The sequence below is a fragment of the Rhodnius prolixus genome, unplaced genomic scaffold, assembly GCF_049639745.1.
Source record: "Rhodnius prolixus isolate KJV_2025 unplaced genomic scaffold, Rpr scaffold_7, whole genome shotgun sequence".
Taxonomy (NCBI): domain Eukaryota; kingdom Metazoa; phylum Arthropoda; class Insecta; order Hemiptera; family Reduviidae; genus Rhodnius; species Rhodnius prolixus.
The window spans coordinates 17785846-17809467 of NW_027411582.1; the positions used below are offsets into that span (position 1 = coordinate 17785846).

The 23622-nt window shown below is 34.2% G+C and overlaps 1 protein-coding gene across 6 annotated transcripts in view; it reads left to right on the forward strand.

Annotated features, from left to right (window-relative positions):
* The window catches only part of LOC141447096 (obscurin-like), a 676918-nt gene that overhangs the window by 470605 nt on the left and 182691 nt on the right, over positions 1 to 23622 (forward strand). The window contains exons 1-2 of one of the 6 annotated variants that reach the window (XM_074114300.1): positions 9094 to 9271; positions 21939 to 21984. The exons of 3 other annotated variants lie outside the window; for them this stretch is intronic. The gene's annotated coding sequence lies outside the window, so the exon portion shown is untranslated. Of the gene's footprint in view, positions 1 to 9093; positions 9272 to 21938; positions 21985 to 23622 lie in introns of those variants that run through there. 2 more of the 6 variants (XM_074114296.1, XM_074114301.1) reach the window with 2 other exon arrangements.

A 23622-nucleotide genomic window follows, 5' to 3' on the forward strand; every position in this document is an offset into this window, starting at 1 on the left:
TTGGTGGTTCTGTTTGTGAGTGAAATGATCGGTTTAATTCGCACTCAATTGGTTTAAATTATTGTAATGGTGCTAATTGATTGGTGGTTGTGTTTGTGAGTGAAATTATCGATGTAATTCTCACACCGGATTGGATAAAATCATTGTAATGGTGCTAATTGATTGGTGATTTTGTTTGTAAGTGAAATTATCGCCGTAATTGGTATACCGCATTGGTTGAAATTATTTGTAATGGAGCAAATTGATTGGTGGTTCTGTTTGTGAGTGAAATTATTGCTGTTATTCGCACACCGAATTGGTTGAAATTATTTTTAATGGCGCAAATTGATTTGTGGTCATGTTTTGTAAGTGAAATTATCACACGGAGTTTATATAACCATCAGTAATGATTAAAATCACGAAGATTTATGTTTCTTGGTTAACTAAATGTGTAGATTGTTTAACATTGTATTTGTTTTATAGTGTGTTTGTTTGTGAGTCACTATAGTGTGTGTGTTGAAGGTGAACACATGATAGTATTTTGCCGGATTTACCCTAGGGTACGGAAATCTATTGTATTTCCCACCGCCTTCCACTTACTTCCTTCAGATTATGTTGGTATTCTCCCTTGAGAAGATCTCATGGGGCTTGATAGTAAATGGAATGTGCTCCAAGGTAGCGAATGCTAACTCTTGAACCTGAATTGGAAATGTACGCATTAAATAGAACTTTAGCTGGTGGAGGGGGGCTAGGAGGAGCTCATTCAGTTCTCTTTGTGATAATAACGAAGATTTCCGAATTCTCTTCACATAACGTATGGTTTTATGCTTTGTTCTGTTGAGATTAGTATTTTATCGCTAATGAACAATAAATAATGGTGAAATTGAACAAATTTATTCACAAATAAATTAATCATTTTCATATAGTCCCTTTAATCCAATATCTTGTGGAAAATTTTACTCTTTATTTGCGTCCGGAGCTTTATTTCAGTGCACTGCCAGCCTCCGGACAGTGCACTCTCGTTACAAACAACACTGCCCATCATTGGACTGTGAGCTGTAAGAAGCTCCAAGGCAAGAGAAAAAAACTAAAGTGCCTGCAGCTGGATTCGAACCCGGAACCTCCGCGTTGGAATCTAATACGCTAACACGCATAGCTAATCCCTTCCTTGGTAATTGTACTAATTGCTTAATATATAGATATGTATAATATGTACTTAATTGAAACATTTCTCCAAGGGTAGTTTTTGAAGTTAGGATATGGTAGGTTTTTCTTTAAACCATTTTATTATTCAAGAATTAAGATTATTTGGCACCGAAGCTCAACTAATAGAAAAACTTACATTCTAGTTACAGTATCTTTCTTAACTAGTTAAGCGTGTTTGACGTGTATACACGCCAAACCAAATCTCTATTACGGTGCGTTCAACGTTCATACTGGTTGTGAAAAATATAAAATTGCCATTAACTATAAAAACTCAAAATTTTTATAAAATACAGTAAGAATATTATTTGGTGGGATGTTTCCTTACCAATAGTCTGCTAAGTGGTTGGTACATGTTTGGTCTCCGCATTAGAGATTGGGGAATTAGACACACAAATAAAAGCTCTCAACCCTTGTGCAATGCCCGTTTTTACCTTAGATAGAGGTACAGATCTCAGAATGAGCATGATTTGATTTTACACAGAATTCAAAGCTCTTTTCTTCTCTTGTAAAAGCTCTTGCGTCCCTAGTTAACAAGAGCAATGCATAACGTGAAGCGGTGCAAGATTTTTGAAAGAGTGCAGAATGCTTTGTAATCTCAAGCCCCCAGAGATTGCAGAAAAAGTCGCTTGCAGTGACTACTACGACGTTGTAAACTTTTGGTTGTTTTGCCCTGCATTCGACGTGTATTCACGTCATTGTCTGATTTTAATTCCGCACACTGTGGGGGAGTTTTTAAAACTAAATTCCACACTTAACTGGTTAAATTTGTCAGAGATAGGTAAATACATTTGTCTGTCTGTAACAACCTTCTCTATAAAGACCATCAATCTTTATATAGTAAGAAGCGTGGGCATTTCCCACAGCCAAGGCACCTTGGGACCTTCTTGGACACCTTGTAAAAAAAGTAAAAAAAAAAAAAACTAATTTTGAAATGTAGTGATAATTTAATCAATAATAATTATTATAAATTGCAAAGAAGAAGTTGTATTTTGATGCTTGCATTTCACACATTTATTTATTTGTTTTGTAATTACCTCATTTCTATGAGCACTCTATCAACGAGGTTAATCAGAGCTAGTTTCTATTAGTGCTTTTAACGCCAGTTGCACTAATTACCGACTCAAGCACCAGTTGATGAAGTTAACGAACGTCAGTAATTCAATAACTCTTCGATAAAAACTGTGGGCTGTAAAATTAATGGAGCACTTTATTCCAATTAATTTATAAAAAAAAAAGTCCAAGTAACGATCGCTTATTATATAAAAAATAAAAAGCAAATTTTCATAATTCAGAGATTTGTTTATTACGAGGGTCGTTTGAAAAGTCCGTGCAAAGTCAGAGAGATAGCACTACTGGCGCGTATCGAGGTTATGTTTAGTTAGTAGCATCTCTTGGAAGAACACACACCAAGTTTCAACCAGATCGGTCTATTTCTTTGTGTTTGGCATTCGTTTGAATCGAGGAAGTCGAGTGATTTTCAAAAAATGGACGAAAAAGAATTTCGTGTGTTGATTAAACACTACTTTATGAAAGGCAAAACGCCTCAGGAGACTAAAGAGAAGCTTGATAAACATTATGGTGACTCTGCACCTTTCGATTAGAACAGTTTATAAGTGGTTTCAAAATTTTCGGAGTGGCCATATGGGCACAAGTGACGCTGAACGTTCTGGACGCCCTGTTGAGGTTACTACTCCAAAAAATCATTGATAAAATCCATGATATGGTGATGGATGACAGAAGAGTGAAGGTGCGTGAGATTGCTAGTGCTGTGGGCATCTCGAATGAACGGGTACATAATATTTTGCATCAACATTTGGACATGACAAAGCTATCCGCAAGATGGGTGCCGCGATTGCTCACGCTTGACCAAAAACGAAATCGTGTGAAGTGTTGCAAGGACGGTTTGCAGCTGTTCCAGAAGAATCCGCAGGACTTTAAGCGTCGTTTCGTCACTGTGGATGAAACATGGATACATCACTACACTCCTGAGACCAAAGAACAATCTAAACAATGGGTTACCAAGGGGGAATCTGCGCCAAAAAAGGCGAAGACCGCTTAAACGTGAATTTTACGCTCTAAAAGTAAATTTTTACCTGTTAGTAAATTTAATAAAATGTTGTTTCCCAATTCTGTCAAATTACGCTACTTTGGGGTACATATGGACAAATGACTAACTTGGAATGCGTCACACCAGAAAGAACAACTTTAAATATAAGATTTAAAAAAAGAACATCCAGATTTTTAAAATTAAAATGAAACTAAAATCTCTAGTTGGTGTTTCTCTAATATTTGAAAATTTATTTTGATCAAGATCTGTCTTGGAACTATTATTTAGTTTCTTACTGCTCCCAATCTATTGGGACAATCATAGATTTTATTTATTATTTAACGATCCAGCGGTCTGTCGCGGCGGTCTGCGATATGGGGACGTCACACAGGACGCGATATCTTTGTTTGAGCGGTCCAGTTTGGTCGCTTTCTTCTTGAGAAGTAGTAGTGCGTTTTCTTGTTCTTTGTTTTAATTTTTATATATTGTGTTTGAGCTCAGACTAAGAACAACTCCTTCTACTATTAGCTTTGCAAAGCAAAAAGAAGAAAAGACGAAGTTGGGTGTATGAAATCAATAAGAAGAGAGAACAATTAGGGGAATACCACCGCTTATGTATCGAACTGGAGTCACATGAAGATAGGTTCTTCTGGTATTTTCGTATGTCGCGAGAATGAAGTAATAAATGAGTAATAAAGTTTCTTAACATTGGAATCTTTATTTCGTACTTACTAGGTGGTAAGGCGGTCACCGTTGAAATCTGTAATTTTGTATTACCAAAACGCTTGTCGTCGCGACAAAGACTGGCCCGAGGCGTTAGAACGCGTTCTGTTTGACACAGTTTATGCAACATAGTGTAATACCGCCTGACCGCCTCGGTCGGAAATCGTTTCCCGCCGCGATAGACCGCTTTCCATGTCCCCAAGCCTTTAATAATAATATTTTTACGGTCACTAAAAGCTAATATAAATTCATATTGTAGGCTTGTTTATAAGAGCTAAGTTGTTATTTACTTTATCATAGAAGCAGCGTTGATTTTTGTTTTTTGGCATTGGCTTTCGCCATACAGCCATCGTCTAAGTGCTTATCACTAGAATATCACTCACTCTCCATTCTTACTTATAAATACATTCGCTTCACACATTCATCCTTCTACTATATACAACTATTTACATAAAACTTACAACTAATAGATGGATCAGTACTCTATATTCCTGCCATCCTTATAGCTTAACCGAAATTAAAATCACGTAATCCTTCTGTAATCATTTTCTTGCATTCATTCTATAACTTTTAAATACATTCATATTTCATTGCTAGCTCTGCTACAGATTTAAGCCCTTAGATGTTGGTGGAGAATATTATGTCTTCATAGCGAAATGGTGCATCTAAATACCTGTATATGTCGTCAAACATTCGTTTCCTTTCTACTACATAACGTGGACATATCATTATTATATGTTTGAAATCCTCCTCCTCATTGCAATCTATGCAAAGCGTTGGAAGAGGAGAATCAGCGTTGATACTTTTTTTTAGCTTAAGAGAGATTTTTTCTATTTTTCAAAATTCCAGTAAAGGAACGAGAAAATTGTGAGGTACTGTTGGTTAGCCAATGGAAGTTTTTATAACAATGTTTTGAAGTTTTAATCAATACGTGGGCGAGGGGGGAAAGAGGGAAAAAATGGTCAAAGTTTGGTGTTTTTTATTTTTTGACGACTGAGGGTTGGTACAACTGTCCTGCTGGGAAGTTTTAATAAATAATTTTTTTTTGTAGCGGAAACTTGATGTCCTATTTTTGGCGTTTTATTGAAATTCTTTTTCTCTCTAACTCTTGCCCCCCTTCCTGGTACGTTATTAGGCCAGCGAGACCCAAACGTAATATATATATATATATATATAACCAAGCTCCCATTGTGAATGAAAGATGTGAAAAGATGAAATCAACGGGAATGGAGGTTTTACGTTTTGCCATAAAGAGAAGATGAACCGTTGTAGATGGGTAGTGAGGTTGTTGCAGGCGCCGTACTTTAGAGATCTAAATAGGATCTGCATGACAAAGCTGGAAAGTGGGTTGTAACTGCGTATATGTGTGGGCTATGTAGTGGGTAGAAGCAGTTGGGTAATTCATAGCTAGCGGAGATGAGGGTGCTACTGAACAGGGATTGGCCTAAAGACTGCTTTTCTGTACTATAGCGTGTAACTTTACACATATAGGGGATCACATTTACAAACATAAGTGTAGCCCCATTAGACCTCTTACCAAAACCTTTAACAGGTCCATCAGATTTACCATAGTCTTATCACATTTCTCTTTATCTTAAAAAGAATTTATCTTAATATAACTGTCCTTTAATACGAGGTCTGTAAATTAAGTAATGAGACTGATTTTTTTATTCAAAAAGAATTACAATTCTATATTGTCACCTTCAAAATAACTTCCTCCTGAAGTCACACAGCGCTGGAGACGTTTCTTCCACTGCTCATAGCAGTGCTAGAACTCCGATACTGGAATAGCCTTCAGCTGGTCGGTTACAGCCGTTTGAATGTTTTCGACTGTCCCAAAATGAGTTCCCTTGAGGTGATTTTTCAACTTCGTGTCATTACTGGTTACTGGAGTCTTGGCTGTTTAAGTACGACCCAGAAACCAAGCGCCAGAGCATGGAGTGGCAGCACACTTCAACCTCTCCAAGGCCCAAAAAAAGCAAGGATGGCGAAGTCGAAGATCAAATGCATGCTGATTTGTTTTTTTTTTTCGATAACCACGGAATCGTCACACAAAGTCAAGATCAAACGGTCAATCAACACATTTTTACCGAGAGGTTCTTGAAAAACCCTCGAAAAAGGGTCATTTCGTGTGAGACCAAACATCAAAAGAACAAGAGGGTGTTGCATCACGATAATGCTCCTTGTCACACATCAATTTCAATAAACGAGTTTTTTGGCCAGTAAAAACATTTCTGTGGCTCCTCAGCCTCCTTATTCGCCTGGTTTGAGTCCTGGTGACTTTTTTTTCTCTTCCCGAAGTTGAAAAATCACCTGAAGGGAACACATTTTGAGACAGTCGAAAATATTCAAACGGCTATAACCGACCAGCTGAAGGCTATTCCAGTATCGGAGTTTGAGCACTGCTATGAGGAGTGGAAGAAACGTTTCCAGCGATGTGTGGCTTCAGAAGGAAGTTATTTTGAAGGTGACAATATAGAATTGTAATTCTTTTTGGATAAAATTTTTTTAAAAAAAATCAGTCTCATCAAAATCAAGCTAAGATTTACAGAGTTATTAGTATAAGTAATACTAGTTTAGTGGGGGCCTTACATATATGGGGCTAACTCCTCTCTCATTGCATGTACAGCGTCGAGACTCACAAAAGCTACATCTACACGAAATTCCGAAGCGAATGACACCTCATTCATGGAAATCGGTTCACACGTTTAGTTGCTACGTTGTTTACAAACAAAAAGGTAACAACTGTGAAGAACAAGAACAATTTCTGAAAATGCCGTTTTTGCCCATTTTCGGCAACAATTTTCCTGAAATCTATTAGATTTGGGTTGTTGCAAAAAAGAATTTACACTTATAAACGAGGATTTACCCTATATTTAAAAGAAAATTTAGGAATTTCATCTTTTATAGAAAAATAAAAAAAAAATTGTCAAAAGTTTGGTGTTTTTCAACGTGACGCTTTTTCGTGCACTTTGTAGACAATCAACCATTATACAACTGTCCTACCGGACAGTTTTAATAATCCGTTTATAATATAAATTCAAATAAATTTACCTTTAACATTCAGCGCCTGCTACTGAATTTGAGTTGAATTATTGCAACGATTAACATTAGTACACGGAGTTAATCAAAATGACTTCTGAAATAAATGATTTATTATTCAATGAACAAAAACATTTGTCGCTTAATGGTGTTAATCTTTGTTATTTAGGAAATTGATTACAGTATATCAAAAGCTATGACTAGTACCAAGTGCTTTGTCTCTTAAATTTAAGATATTTCAAAAAGTGGAGTTAAATCAGTTTGTGCAGGTTATATTATAGCGAATAGACACTTAACGTTCGGAAAAAAATCTATAAAGCTTAAATAAAAACAAAACTCACAACTTACATTATTTAAATATTTACAGAAAAACCCAAGAGCAAATAAAGGTGATATTTCAGGTGAACCTAAGTCTAATTAAATATTCCTGTGCTAATTACACAATTCAAAGAATAAACAATAAATCAATCGGACATTAGGCCGAATCAATTCACTCACCTAATATTCACTTTTATAGATAAAGCCGCTGATGCTGAAGGCTTTGTAGACATACTTACCAGAAAGAATAATTGTATTGAAGCTGACTTAAAAAACGCATTTTTTCCCCAATTTTCGTAACCTGAAAATATAACATTCCGAAAATTTTTGGCACTCAAAGCAATTTAAAACTCTTTTGCGGAATAGGCAACAAAACTCTTCTATTACATCTACCGTCGTTTGCAACAAATTCAATACTACTATTGCTAACAATATAACCTTAACCTTCCTTAGAACGTTTTTACGTAAACATTTTTCTGAAAAATGCATTTTTAGAGGAGGAGATGAAGTAAGACTTCCATAATGTGTTTTCAGTTCAATTAGGATTCATTTATAAACAAATACAATTGCATTGTCAGAGCAAATTCGTTGACGATACGTGTTAAGTAATGTAACTTTGGAAAACTTAATGTAAGTCAGAAGTAATATGATTTATGTACAATATACTTTATTTAGAACTCCAACTTAATGAGGTTTCGAGGCCAATGGGCTGTCATGCTACACGTTAAAAGTGTACAACGAAAATCAAGTAAAACTTACAAGTAACGTCTAATAAAGAAAAATTATTTGTCACAGAATTGCTTTAATTTTTATTACAAATTGGGTATTTTTAACGCAATGTTGCAGCAATAATTAAAAAAACAGAAAATTTTCGTACAAATGAATCGTTTGCTCTGTTAAAATTATTTTCCCTTTCATCATCTCCAGTTTGTGATATCTTCATTATAATTAAACTTCTAATTAAAAAGCTTTATTGTTTTAATTATCTCTAGCCATAAAAGGCTGAATTTGATGACTAAAATGTTCCGCAATTATTTAATAAAAGCTTTAAGAAGATAAGCCGGCATGTTTTTCTCTTTTAAAGTTTTCAGAGAGAACCTTGTTATCACTACGGACGAATTAAAATTTAATGTAATCAATGCGGATAATTATTTTATTTTTTGTAAATTGATTTTTTGTTGATTAACCAAAAACTATTTTTAGCTAGTGCATTATATTTCCATGTTTTAGCTTCAAATAAACCTTCATTTCCAGAATGAGCAGGTAGAATCTTCATGAACACAAAGCTATCTCTTAGAAAGTTACGTGTTTTTATTTTTTAAATTTTTTCAATGACAGTTCTTTTCATTTTGTTGTTCAATGTTCATTTCCAGAGACCATTAATTTCTAAATTCCTTTCATATTACTTGTAATTTGTTGTGAAAGTAAGTAAAATTGTTAATGAGCAATTAATTGAAATTAATAAACGTATTTTTATGACTATGATAAGTTTTATGCTCGGAGGAGTTTATTACTAGCTACAGGCTACATAGATTAATTTATCTCGCTATACTATTTGCTATTGAGAGCTAATCCTACAAGAGTATTGGCTTCTTAAGGTAAGTACAATTCCCTTGTACAAGTTTTGGTACAAATTAATAGTTCTTTATTATCTCAACAGACAGCGCACAAATCATCTTTTTCTGCAAACAGTTCCACCAAAATGTAGAATTTGTCAGGTGGAGCGACTGTGGCGCGGGCTGGAGGAGCAAGATGGAAGAGAGGAGGTTATGTTTTAATATTTATGTGTAGCGTAGTGTAATATTATAAGTAAATTGTGCTCTTTGTTTATTATCAAAAGATTATTGTATAACCCGTAGTACAAATCACAGAATTCAGCGTAGAAATTCATTTAAAATATTTTCTTCACTTAGTTTAGGAACAGAAACAAAAAATTGAAAATGAGAAAACTAGCAGGTATTGTACGCCTTTATTTCAACACAAATTCCCTTAATATTACCACTTTTGTTGTTGATATGTATTCTCACAGAAGATTAACTCCCCTAGTCTTTGAACATTTTATGAACATGTTCATATTAATTTAGTTTCCAGTATACTTACATCTTATTCCTTTGATTAATTTTAACATGGTTCGTTGATTAGAAACATTTCATTGTATATGCCAGTCATTTTAACTTAAGTTTTATTACATTATTCACAACCATGTACAATAAAATTATGATTAAAGTGTCATTAAAAATTAATTATAGCAATACTAAGCTATCGCTTCCACCGTAGGCATTAACCTATTTCTTTTGATCATGTAGATAATATAGTGGTTTCCATTATCTTTTTTCTAATCTCTAATTGGAGGACGTATGTTTTTAATTTTAGGCCTGCTTTATTTCTTTGAAAATGTTTTATTTCAGGGTTCACAAATAATTCATTTCTCATTTTAGCTTGGAAATTCTTTCTCAGATCCTCTTCTTGATTATTCATTTAAAGTGGAACCCAAACTCAAGGCTTTACACCCTTCGACTACCAAGATATTTGGTATTTCCTTTTACTACTATGATTTGAGTCGATATTCCACGATATTTGACCTAATTAATTTTTATTTGTAATTTCCCTAATACTTTGTAAAATAATAATGGGTATACTAAGAGATATTACGAATAAAAATGTTAATATTAAGACGAATAACAAAATTACCCATAAGCACCAGGCAGGATATTTTAAGAACCTTACTTTAGTTACATGTTATTCATATTTAGTAGCACATTCTTAACTAAATCTTAAATTTGTTGATTACCTTACATGAGATTATTTGCTTAGTTTAATTCCATAAATTATTGCCAAGTTTCTGCGCTTTATTTTCGATTGTAGACACCCAATAAAAGAACTAAAGCACCATGGGAGATATATTATTTTAGTATTCCATTCGAATATGCAGCTGGTGTACATGTGTCTACAGATATGATTTTGTAAACAAGGAACGTGACTTGGTCCTTATTGGCAGTGAAACTGTGATCCTTAGAAACAGAATGAGAAATATATTCAACGTTTATTTTTAAGCAGAAGGGTCACTCCTTTATTTTCCTTTTCTGTATACATAGACAGCTCTCTTTAAAAATATATAAACCTTTGTGTAGCTTGCGTTCGTTCAAAATGTCTTGATAACTTTTATCTTAATATAGTTTTTTCAAACCCTTAGGCACGATTTTAAAAATGAAAGTCAAACAAGATTTTTAAACTTAATTACAGAAGAAAATTGAAATTTTAAATCAATTTCTAAACTAACTTACAACCCTCGGGGTTTTCATCTTAAAAAAACTGGTAGCCATCTCTACGTGAAATGCGCTGCAGGAAGCTGAGCAACTAAAATTTTCACTTAATCGAGAAGTTATATCTATATATATACAAAGAGCGTACGACATTTTCTGTCCAATTAGGATTGGTTGGCAACAATGGTAAAAAAAAAAAAAAAAAAAAAATTCAAACACAAATCCTCTCATAGGATGTCAAAAAAGCATAGTACTCCAGGATTTGATGAAATAGTCCTCGTATTGACCACTGAAAAGATATAAGGAAATCCTACGCCGGGGTTGTGATAATACTTAATATTATATTATATTATCTCTGTATCTAGCTGAGACTAATTTTTTATTCAAAAAGAATTCTATATTGTCACCTTCAAAATAACTTCCTTCTGAAGCCACACAGCGCTGGAGACGTTTCTTCCACTCTTCATAGCAGTACTCGAACTCTGATACTGGAATAGCCTTCAGCTGGTCGGTTACAGCCGTTTGAATGTTTTCGACTGTCCCAAAAATGAGTTCCCTTGAGGTGATTTTTCAACTTCGGGAAGAGAAAAATCTCAAATGGGCCGATTAGTTGATTTCCTAAAACTCCATACCAAACGTTTGTAGAAAAAACAACCTGAACGTCGAATAAATCTAGCCTGCCTAGATCTTGACTTCGCCACCATAAGTGCTGCTACAAGCAAAGCGTGGGAGTCCATAGTTTTCGCTTGCCTATCCGTCGATTGTGCCCAGTTTAAACAGATTCTTTAAAAAAAATAACGTAATTTTGACAATAAAGTGAATTCTTTTTTTTCATATTTTAAATTACCATAACTTTTGAAAAACTCGACCGATTTCAAAAAATGTTTTTTTTTTGTTTTTAGGAGCTCAAATACTATAAAAATATGCCAAAAAAAAATATAACGTTCCATTTGAAAAAAACGGAGTTGGATGCTGTATCTCGAGATACAGGGGTTTAAAAAAATGGGTCAATCACTAAAAATAAACTAGACTAAAAATGATGAAATGCGTGTTTTTTATTTTTTCGAAATTTCCCGCCGTTTATAAAAAAAAGTGGGTGGAGCATATAACTCTGGTCACCCTGTATATGCACTAAGTACAGAATATTATCTATTTATCTAGTTATTTCTAAAAGGTGTTGGTTGTCAATCAAAAACTAATTGATTGTTCTAACAATATGCACTTTATTCCATTCTATTTCACGTGTAAGAACATGCATAAACAATAAAATAAAGTAGGAAAATAAATATGTAACACATAATCAAATAAATAGTAAGGTGTACCACCCATAAAGTTATATCCCGATGTTAGTGCCTCCTAGATACCTTATCTTTTTTTTTTTTTTTTTTCTAAAAGAGTTCGCGATAGGGCAGAAGCAAGAGAAATACTGTTGGTAAAAAGGGTCAGCAGTTGCCACATACAAATTGTCTAGTTGCGATGTCCTAGCTCCTACCATAAATCGACTAAAGATATCAGTACAAGAACGAACATTTCTTTCCCCCCTTCGCTAGCTCTTGGTGTTCTAAGTTATTGAAGGAGGTAAGAGAACCAAAATGGCTTTTATCGGATACTAACTTCCCAATATTATTCTACGATATTCAGACATTACCGTTTCTAGTTCATACCATAGCCACATGAATACGTAAAAACCATCTTCACTGACCTTTTCTTTACATAATTTTGCCCTCGTATTTACTATACTTGCCTTAGGCAAATTTCGATGAGATCAATAAAACAAAAAAGAAGATATATTCCAAATAATAATATCTTTTTCGAGTTCTGGATCGATTTTTTATAGACCAAAAGTAAGCAGTAATATTGTCGAACATTATTTCACAATTCCACAATGATGAATAATATTTATTTGTTTATTGTTTATTTTAATTATTAATTGTTTTATAGTGCCCTGAACTTTAAATAAAGAGTTGGCGTAATTACACTTTGGTTAATACATAATAAATGTAGATAAAACAAAAATTTTTACTGAATTAAACAAACACAAGAAATTAAAAAATAATACATGAAAATATATCAGAACAGAGGTAACAATCTGATAATATAATCGATAAATAAATCTTCGATAATGAACAGAAATATTAAACTGAACTTTTTACATAAATATATAATTCAAACTTAAAAATATGAATGCATCATAAAACTAGAAGAATTTAATATTTAAAAATTTACCTAAAAGATCGATATTTCAGAGTGAACTGTGGAGAAGCAGACTCTTGATATCCATCTAGCCAGAGCTGGTGTTCCTCAGGGCAGTGTCCTAGGTCCTCTTCTTTACTCCTTATGTACAGCAGACATACCTCAACATCCAAATACCACCCTCTCCATCTTTGCTGATGATACTGCAATCTTATCTCCTCATTCCGATCCTCTTATCGCTACACGAACTCTACGAACCCACATCAACCACTTACAGGACTGTCTTTTCAAATGAAGAATCAAAACTAACGTTACTCAATCAAAGTTTATAGTATTTACTCTCAGACGGAAAATCCTACCTCCTATCATCTTGAACCAAACTTCTGTATACCAACCGTGGACAAAGTACGCTACCTTGGACTGCACCTAGGACAAACGGTTGACATGGAATCCCCATACTAGTCTGAAAAGACAAGAAACTAACCAACGCAACAACTTTTTACATAAATATATAATTCAAACTTAAAAATATGAATGCATCATAAAACTAGAAGAATTTAATATTTAAAAATTTACCTAAAAGATCGATATTTCAGAGTGAACTGTGGAGCAGCAGACTCTTGATATCCATCTAGCTCGAGCTGGTGTTCCTCAGGACAGTGTCCTAGGTCCTCTTCTTTACTCCTTATATACAGCAGTATATCACCTCATTCCGATCCTCTTATCGCTACACGAGCTCTACAAACACACATCAACCACTTACAGGACTGGCTTTTCTCACGTCCCGCCAGACTACTTGAGAAACGTTCGAAACTCAACCTACATAACAAAACTCTTATATCTACTGTTACTGCGACCCTATTTGGTCATACGGCCATCGAAGTATGGGAGATCGACTAAGCGTTCCAAAACTCACTACGCCTCCAGACATTACAGTCCAAAAATACTTCAAAAACTTCTTAAACGCTCCGTTCTATGTATATTAACTTCACCATCCATAATGACCTCAAAATTCCCTTTCAATACAGATCTTACTAAAACTTGTTTTCTCAAATTCATCATTCCATTCTACAGCAGCACATCCTAACCCTCTCATAGAACACCTATCTTCCTCCACATTACCAGGTAATCCTCTAAGGTGATTAGAAGAGAAGATGGCCTCTAGTGATCTACTCTTATCGTGAGAGCAGTATAGCAAGAGCACGTTATTGGAGTGGATCTATTTCTGACAAATTAGAATGTTTCAACTATTTCCAGCAGCTTTTATCAAATTTAATCAAAGTTTGGATAATTTTATTAGGTATTAGCGCAAAATTTAATCAAATTACAAGTTGATTGAATGTACTTAAATTCAGTTCTGTTTAACAGAACAGAAATGTTCTTACTTATAAGGAAAATACATTTTTGAAATTGGTTAAATGCTGTTTTTTTTAAATAGTGCCAATAGTTTAATGAAATGAAGAGTTAACTTCAAAAAGGCTAGAGAAACGATAATTTTACCACCAAAAGTGTCTGTAGGATGGGTGAACTTTATTGTGCACAGGTTTAGGCTTGAAAAAGTGGATTTTTACCAGACGGAACATTGAGTGATGCATTGAGTGAGAGAAGTGGATGCTTTTGAATCCTATTTCTAAAGTTAATCATTATCTCTATGGGATAATAATATCTGCTTCAATACAGACTGATAATTGGACATAAATTTATTCGTTCCGTATTCAATTACTTGGATTACCATGAGTACAAATGGCAGCTGAACTGAATGTATATTACACATTACGGAGGTAAAATTCTATTTATATTTAAATATACTTAGCATCTATATAGGAAAATTATTTAACAATTATCGGCTCATTTATATTAAAATAGAATCATTTTTCATGGATCTTTTATTAATAAAAGATCTACTTCAACATAATCATGTAAACATAAAAATGTAAAAAGAGTAAAACACAATAAAATCACAACTACAGGTAAAAGAAAAAAAGTAAAGTAATCGCCTATTTTTTCAGGCGGGGCTTAACGTCCATCTACCAATTAGGTGTCTTGGACGGAGGCGACTAGCAAACATACTTTACTGTAAATTTATTTTTTCTGCAACCATGTATGAATGTTCTCATTACTCAATTAAAATCAGCTGTGTAATGCCCAACTTTACCTCACTAGTGGGGAAAAATTCCCATTAGTGTCGCTTTCCTCACTAGTGAGTGGAAAAACTTTATTGTGCTTCCTTGATATAAGAAGTTTTGTTATTAACTATTTTCTGTAAAACTTTAATAAGCTTATTTAACGTAACTAAATAATTAAAAAACGAATATTAAAAAATAAAATAAAAATTGAAAGGAATATAGAAATAAAAATAATACTTTAATAAATAATTAGATATTTTTAATTATAACAGTTAAAAAGGTTATAGTGTTACCTTATAGAAATTTAAAATGGATTCTAGTGATTCCTGTTTAGTTTTTTTTTTAGTTAATAACCCTAATGGTTGCAGAAAAAATATAATATTTAACTCGAGTGTAAAGTATTTTCCTCACACTCGGCAATTTGCGCTTTGCTCGCTCGTGCGTGCAAACCCTGCCTCGTGTGAGGAAAAGTACTACTTTCCACATTTGTTAAATAAATAACTATTATTAACCATTAAATAAAATCCAAAGCCTAGCGACCGGGAATCGAACCCAATACCACAATACATATTAGCTTCGCAGGTCTCGCCTCTAACCGCTCGGCTACCGTGGCGACTACAGCTATACCTCTTTCTCCAAACTCATTCCCTCCACGGGAAATGCACTGAAATTAATTTTACGGTAAGTTGCGGAAAAAAACAACCTGCTGAAAAGCCAATTTTATAAGGAAACGAACGCTTTTCTTTTTCAAAATGTTACATTAAAAGTTGTAGCTCAAGGGATGTCAAACTGGCGGCCCCCCCCCCCGCCGAGGTAATTTCTTGGTGGCCCCACGATGTACTGAAATAAAATGAAAATGGAAAATGTTTTTTTATGAAGGAAATAGCGCTTAGGGGAGTATCGAGGCAATAATTCCAAACTCATTAATTTCTTAAATTCATTCTTCTAGAACGAAATTCTATTTGAAATCGGTCAAATATCTGCACGTCAGGGATATAGTTTTTAGAAATAATGGTGTTTTTAACAGTGTTTAAGATGGTATTACGAGGGTCGTTTGAAAAGTCCGTGCAAAAATAAAAACTACTTAATTTTTGGGGGTAAACCTTTTTTATTTTTCAACATAGTCTCCTTTTAGGCTTATACACTTCGTCCAACGCTGCTCTAGTTTGTTGATCCCTTCTGAATAATAGGATTTGTCCAAGTCTGAAAAATAGCCATTCGTTTCTGCAATCACCTCCTCGTTTGAATAAAATCTTTTTCCCGCCAGCCATTTCTTCATATTGGGGAAGAAATAGTAGTCCGAGGGAGCCAAGTCTGGAGAATAGGGGGGATGTGAAACGAGTTGGAACCCTATTTCCATTAATTTTGCGACCACAACTGCTGAGGTGTGAGCTGGTGCGTTGTCGTGATGGAAAAGGACTTTTTTGTGGGCCAAATGATTGGGGCGTTTTTCTTGCAGCTCCAATAACGGTCCAATAACGATGAATAATATGCACCTGTAATAGTTTTACCCTTTTCCAGATAGTCGATGAGGATTATTCCTTGCGAATCCCAAAAGACAGTCACCATAATCTTTCCGGCCGAAGGAACGGTCTTCGCCTTTTTTGGCGCAGATTCCCCCTTGGTAACCCATTCTTTAGATTGTTCTTTGGTCTCAGGAGTGTAGTGATGTATCCATGTTTCATCCACAGTGACGAAACGACGCTTAAAGTCCTGTGGATTCTTCTGGAACAGCTGCAAACCGTCCTTGCAACACTTCACACGATTTCGTTTTTGGTCAAACGTGCGCAATCGCGGCACCCATCTTGCGGATAGCTTTGTCATGTCCAAATGTTGATGCAAAATATTATGTACCCGTTCATTCGAGATGCCCACAGCACTAGCAATCTCACGCACCTTCACTCTTCTGTCATCCATCACCATATCATGGATTTTATCAATGATTTCTGGAGTAGTAACCTCAACAGGGCGTCCAGAACGTTCAGCGTCACTTGTGCCCATATGGCCACTCCGAAAATTTTGAAACCACTTATAAACTGTTCTAATCGAAGGTGCAGAGTCACCATAATGTTTATCAAGCTTCTCTTTAGTCTCCTCAGGCGTTTTGCCTTTCATAAAGTAGTGTTTAATCAACACACGAAATTCTTTTTCGTCCATTTTTTGAAAATCACTCGACTTCCTCGATTCAAACGAATGCCAAACACAAAGAAATAGACCGATCTGGCTGAAACTTGGTGTGTGTTCTTCCAAGAGATGCTACTAACTAAACATAACCTCGATACGCGCCAGTGGTGCTATCTCTCTGACTTTGCACGGACTTTTCAAACGACCCTCGTATGTCGGCCACTCAGTGGAATTCTAGAATGATTCGGTTTTTTAAAAGGACGAAGTAGGAATTCCCAAAAATATATTCTTATTTAGGTGTGAAATATCTAAAAAATGTTTGCTGCACAAATTTTGTGAAATTTTTCACGTTCTTGTGTGAGCAACCATTTCCATCTATGAAATTAAAATAAAGCGGTATACAGATCAAGATTGACTGGATAAACATCTATCTGCCTTAATGAAGATTGTTTCTTCTCAGTCTCTGAGTCCAGATATTGGAAAACTAGGAAACATTTTGTAAATATGTTGTGGCCCGCGTGAATCTTGCCTGTTGCACCTATTACCTATTGCACACTAAAAGTGTAAAGTGTAATCACTGAAGTGTAATTCCATTTGTGGTAATTTTTGGTACGGAATTCTAGCAAGGAATTTAACCTCTCTTTTTTAAAGAAATATATAAGACAAAAGTCCGAACTTTATACTGAAGTAGCTAATAAAAATTACAATAATTAATCAGAAACAGCAACGTGTCTGAAAGTATAATTTTCCTTCAATTATGGCGGACAGAGCTCTGACGAAGCTGTTTGTTGGTTTTTTAAATGTTCAGCACAGAAAAAAAACTGCATATCGTTCAGCCCTCTTAGGATGACACAGATTCTTACGCAGCATGAAAAGATTTAAAAAAAAAAATACCACTATACTAGAGCTGCGATGGCGAACCTTTTTGAGACGTGAGTCAAATTTTGTTCATTTTTTTTTTTTTTTAGTACTAGCTCTTGGGTCACTAATGTCCATTTGCTGAAGAGTTAAGTTTAAAAAAAATTTTAAACTGAATATTTTCAAAACTAAACGATCTTTAAAATTCAGTTGGCTTAATGGGTAAAACGGGACGAAACAAGTCCTATGGAAGTCTCTTTTTACAAACATAACCTGAACAAAACCTTATCTGAAGAAAATATCTGAATATGGTTATTTGCTTTGGGTTGTCGATTTTCTTAACAAACAAAATATGAGTAAAATTATACATTTTATTTGATATTTTGTATACACTTTTGATTTACTTCAAATACTACAAAAGCATTTGTAGTCATTTGCGTTTTAGAACTGTAATGATCCAAACTAAAGGTTATAGATAGCATTTAAATTGCTTTTGTGTCAATGCGTGATTGAAAACAAATACAGATAGAATATAAATTATCCACAACAATTAGAAAATCTAAATCAACCCTCGTAAACAAACAAATAGTTGCCTAACAATTTTGGGTGAGTGAAAAAGCTTGTGCGGGTCAAGTCACTGTCTGACTCGCGAGTCATAGGTTTGCCATCACTGCCCTAGACAGTAGTAGATAATAATAATATGTGGGTGTTCAGACTAATTTTTTTTTTTAAATAAATATTAAATTCTTTAAATCGTATTTATTTTGAAACAATTTAAAAGAAACTATTGTAACAGTATCTTTGAAAAAACTTGAAATACGTATTTCTCAGTTTTTTCTCGGCCCAACTCTAAAAGTTAATCCCAAAAGACTTGCTCATTGTTTTCCTTTCTTTAGCTTTTTTTTAAAAAAAAGCTATCTTACCCCTTTGTCCATAGTCTTTACCTTCCATTATACAATACTTTTGATCAAGAAAGGTAAGTAATTGCTAAACTTTTTTAATATCTACCCACTAGTCCTCAGGAGAGAATAACAAGCGTTTACAATTTTCTGTTTTAGATGGCCAACAAAAAAAAAAACACGCATTTAAGGATATTTGATTTTTATAATCGAAATCTATAAAATCTACCAAACTTATTGATTAGTTTTAAAAACCATCTTAAACTCAATTAAAAACACCGTAATTTCTAAAAAAACTATCCCTGACTTGTAGGTATTTGACCGGTTTTAAATAGATTTTCGTTCTTGAAGAGTGAATTTAAAAAAAGTACTGTGGCTGTGTCATGGACACGGCCGTGTGTTGTACGTGAATACGTTTACGTAACGGGTTATATTTTTTATATGAAATATTTTTATTTATGTATTTAGGATGAAATCAAGGAAACAAATAATTACTGTGATACAATATAACTTTATTAAGTACGAGTACATAGTATTATTAAACAGCGGTAAGTGTTTTTCTTTTGTTAGCTTCAATGAGCGCAGAAATCATAGACGATCACACACATCACACTTACATCCGAATGAATTGTTGGCAAACGTCGTAGTGAAACGTGCACTAGCTGCTGCCCAATGTGTCTTCATAATCGACCGATCAAACACAATCTGTGCCTATACAGTCCGTTGACGATATAGAAGCGATTTCATCATCCATTTGCATAATTTCAACCTCCCCAGCTGCAGATGTACTGACACCGTCGTTGATCCGCTCGGCCGCATTCATTCTTTTACGTTCCCGGCACAGCTTGACACGGTCATATGGTGTTTTATTATTACCATTCGATTGTTCTTGAGAAGCCCTTTCCAACACGTATACGATCTCTGTATTTGGTTTTGGCTTTTCGACGCGTATAGGCCGACATTATATATTTTTGATAATATTTTCTATTCTAACACCTTATTATATTCACTGTCACTATTTTACACTAATTTTTATATACAATCGATAGATTGTGACGACAGCTGACGAACATCGTAGCTTCTCCGAGTCAAAAGTTATACTAATTGCAAATCTCGATACGCAGCAAAATTATCTCAAAATGGCGGCGCTTACCCCTCAACCGCGCGCGATGCGTCACAGTCCTCGTTTATCGTAATGAATTCTTTGATCCTTTAGCTATCCAGTGGTCTAATTTAATTTTGGATGTAGACGATAGATTCGAAACTATAATGCCAAACTGTATCCCCCGATTTTTTTTATCATTAGGTTTTTTGGATTGCCTCCATATGATAGCAAATTTAAAGACGTATTCACGTCAAAATAATCATATTATTTACAGCGTTAGGTTAGACTTTCAAGAAATGTCTAGAATCTAGAACGTTTCAATTTGAGAATAAAACTGTTTGTTAAAATTATTAGTTTCAAGAAAAGTCTGCTAACAGCAGCATCCTTTTATTGGTTGATCTTTACGGCAATGCCTAATACAAATTTCTTTTTACTTCTTCTATATTCTAAAACAAAAATATACTTTGAATATAATCCTCTTTCTCTTCACCATCTACTTCTAAGGATCCCAGTTTCTCTGCCAATAAGGTCCAAGTCACGTTCCTTGTTTACAAAATCATATCTGTAGACACATGTACACCAGCTGTATATTCGAATGGAATACTAAAATAATATATCTCCCATGGTGCTTTAGCACTTTTGCTGGGTGTCTACAATCGAAAATAAAGTGCAGAAACTGGGCAATAAGTTATGGAATTAAACTAAGCAATCAAACTCGACAACTAACAACATTGGGTTAAAGAATCATTTTTCATATTTAACAAACAAGATAAAAACAGCCACAGTATATATGTTTTTTATTATTGATCGTTTATTTTACGTAATTACGACTTTTTATCAAGCATTTCTTATTCTCTATAAAAAAAAAATACTCTATACTACATTAAATTATTTTAAAAAAGAGTAAAATTTCTTGTATTTATTTATCTATTGTTGCTTCTTACATCTAAAATTAAAGTTTAACACTATAATAAATCTTATTTGTTGGTTTTTTGGGGAGCGAATTTCTGTTTAAACTTCTGTTTTGCATTCAAAGCCACCTAAATTGGTGATAATAGGACCAGAACGTACTTCATTTTCCTTACTCGTCTTCAGAATCTTCTGATTCATCTTCACTGCCTTCAGGAATATTTTGGATTAAATCATATAATTCTGAAAGCTAACAGAAGACAGAATTTGCATGATCAAAAAATCATCAAAAAATAGCATTTTAAAAATGTGCATTGATTCATATTTGAATCATGAATATTTTACTAATTTTTGTCAAATAAGAAGAACAAAACTGAAGTTAATGCTGATTTTAAATAATTAAAAATACATAACAAAGCATTCAATATTTTATATTTTTTTACCTACCTTTAGTATTTAATTGATTATTTTACACTTAAAAAATGACGAATCTTCGCTCACTGGAGTCAAGGAACACAACACGTTTTACTGGATTAATTTACATAAACATGTAAACCAAACTACAGGGAAGGTTACAAGTACGATTCATAAAGACATCAGAGCGCGCTTAAGCACAGAAACAGTGTTGACACACTGTTCATATTGACTTATGGAAGTACAGGCTAAAAATCCCAAGCGATTCCATATCTGCATCACTGCGCAATGTAGGGTAAAATACAGTTTTGTAAGAACGTACATTACAATAAAATGAACCTTTACAATGAAGCCTACCCGGTTAATACATCAGGATTGCTCTCAAAAAACAAATTTTCTGCTTAAATTCTTTAAATAAAAGTCAAGATTTATGTATTTGTTATTTAAAGTAAAGATATTGTTTACTTTTTCTTTTAGCTTAACCCATCAACAATTTTATCATGCAAATTCAGTCTTCTATTATCTTTCAGATGCTTCTCATTTACAAAAATAGTGGTAAAGAAATTGATTTAGAGACATTAGATCCTAAAGAATTATACGATTTAATCCAAAATATTCCCTAAAGTATCTTGGGGGGCCCCGATTGCATTCGGTTACAGTTCTTTACATTGAATGTTTATAAAGGGATTTTGTTGAATATTTGTGTTTTTACGATTATTATTATTATTACAGGGTCAAGAGGGCGGTCCTTATCCGTTTTGGAAATTCCGAATTTCAAGTGAGTGTAATAATTATAACTTTACAAATTTAAATAAAAAAAAAGTCGTGTGATTTGGTACCATATTTTGAATTACAATGAATAGGAAAAGGTTTATTATTGTAAATTAAATGTTAGAGAATATAATTTATTGTAAACATTTGCGCTAATACAATTCTAATTCCTATGTAAATAAATAATTATCTACTTTCAAGATAAATATTATCCTTAGTTACAGTAAGTAGAAATTGAAGTTGAGGAAATAGTATTCGTAGAGGCGCTGAGTTGGCTGGACACACGCTGAGCTCAGCTGAAACGCCCCCTTTAGGTAGATGGCCAAATTCCCACTATGGGCACACAAATATTTACTGCCCAAGTTAGGAGGAAGGGTTTCTAACCACGCTTGGACGCTATTCAGCTACTTAGTAAAGGAATTATTTTGCTACTCTCGGGTATGTGGGCAACATCACACGTTTTATCTAAATGGAGCCCCAGACCATAGTATCTTGGGGGGGGGGGCCCAGATTGCATTCGGTTACAGTTCTTTACATTGAATGTTTATAAAGGGATTTTGTTGAATATTTGTGTTTTTACGATTATTATTATTATTATAGGGTCAAAGGGGCGGTCCTTAACCGTAATATATACAATCCCTACGATATATCATCCCCTTTAGAATGCAGGCAAAGTGGCTTATCGAACCATCCCCCAGCTTAGTGGTTTCCAAACTTTTCATATTATAGTATAGCGCCACTTGTTCTTCATAAATTATCGCATCTCCTCGCATTCTTTTGTTTTTTACAGATTAATTTTATGAATATACCATACTTGCATTTCTTTAACAAAATAACATTTATTCTGAGGGAAGGGATTAGCTATGAGATTAGCGCATACTGGACTCCCACGCGGAGGTCCCGGGTTCGAAACCAGCTGCTGACCCTTAGATTTTTCTCTTCCTAGGAGCTTCTTACAGCTCACTGTCCGGTGATGGACAGTGTTGTCTGTAACGAGAGAACACTGTCCGGAGGCCGGCAGTACATTGAAAAAAGCACCGGGCGCCAATAACCTTAGATGTTGACGCGCCTTAAAACATATGTATATAAAAAAAAACATTATTCTGCCTCCCTTGGCGGCATTAATTGCGATTATACTGGCAATTGCAGAATGTTCAGCTAACTACTAGAGAGGTTTACGAATGTGGATAAGAAGTCGTGATATCATTATGATTTAGGTTACAACTAAAGATATGTTCTACCGTCTTAATCACCATATTTGGTCATTGGACACGCAATTGGCCAACGATGAGCACGCTCTTCTGCTACGGCTCTTGGCAGATTCAGTAGGAGTTGTTTTATCTAGTCAAAAAAAAAATTAAAAGGATAGCTCAACTCAATCTCTTGCTGTTTCTCCTCAATTTTTGAGCTCTGGTTATTGAAGTAGGCGATTTGGGCTAAAAAAAAAAATATAAAAAAAAATACCGATTTTAACCGAAACTCTATAGCCTCGACTCCTGAAAGAACCCAAGCGAAATATAAATATTTCACTTTCCACAATTTTTTCATTTATATGAAATGGAGAATATATATATTAAATGTTTACATTTACAAACTTTTTTTCAGTCTCAGTGGACCGACCTCAAAACGTAGGTGTTTTCGGTGA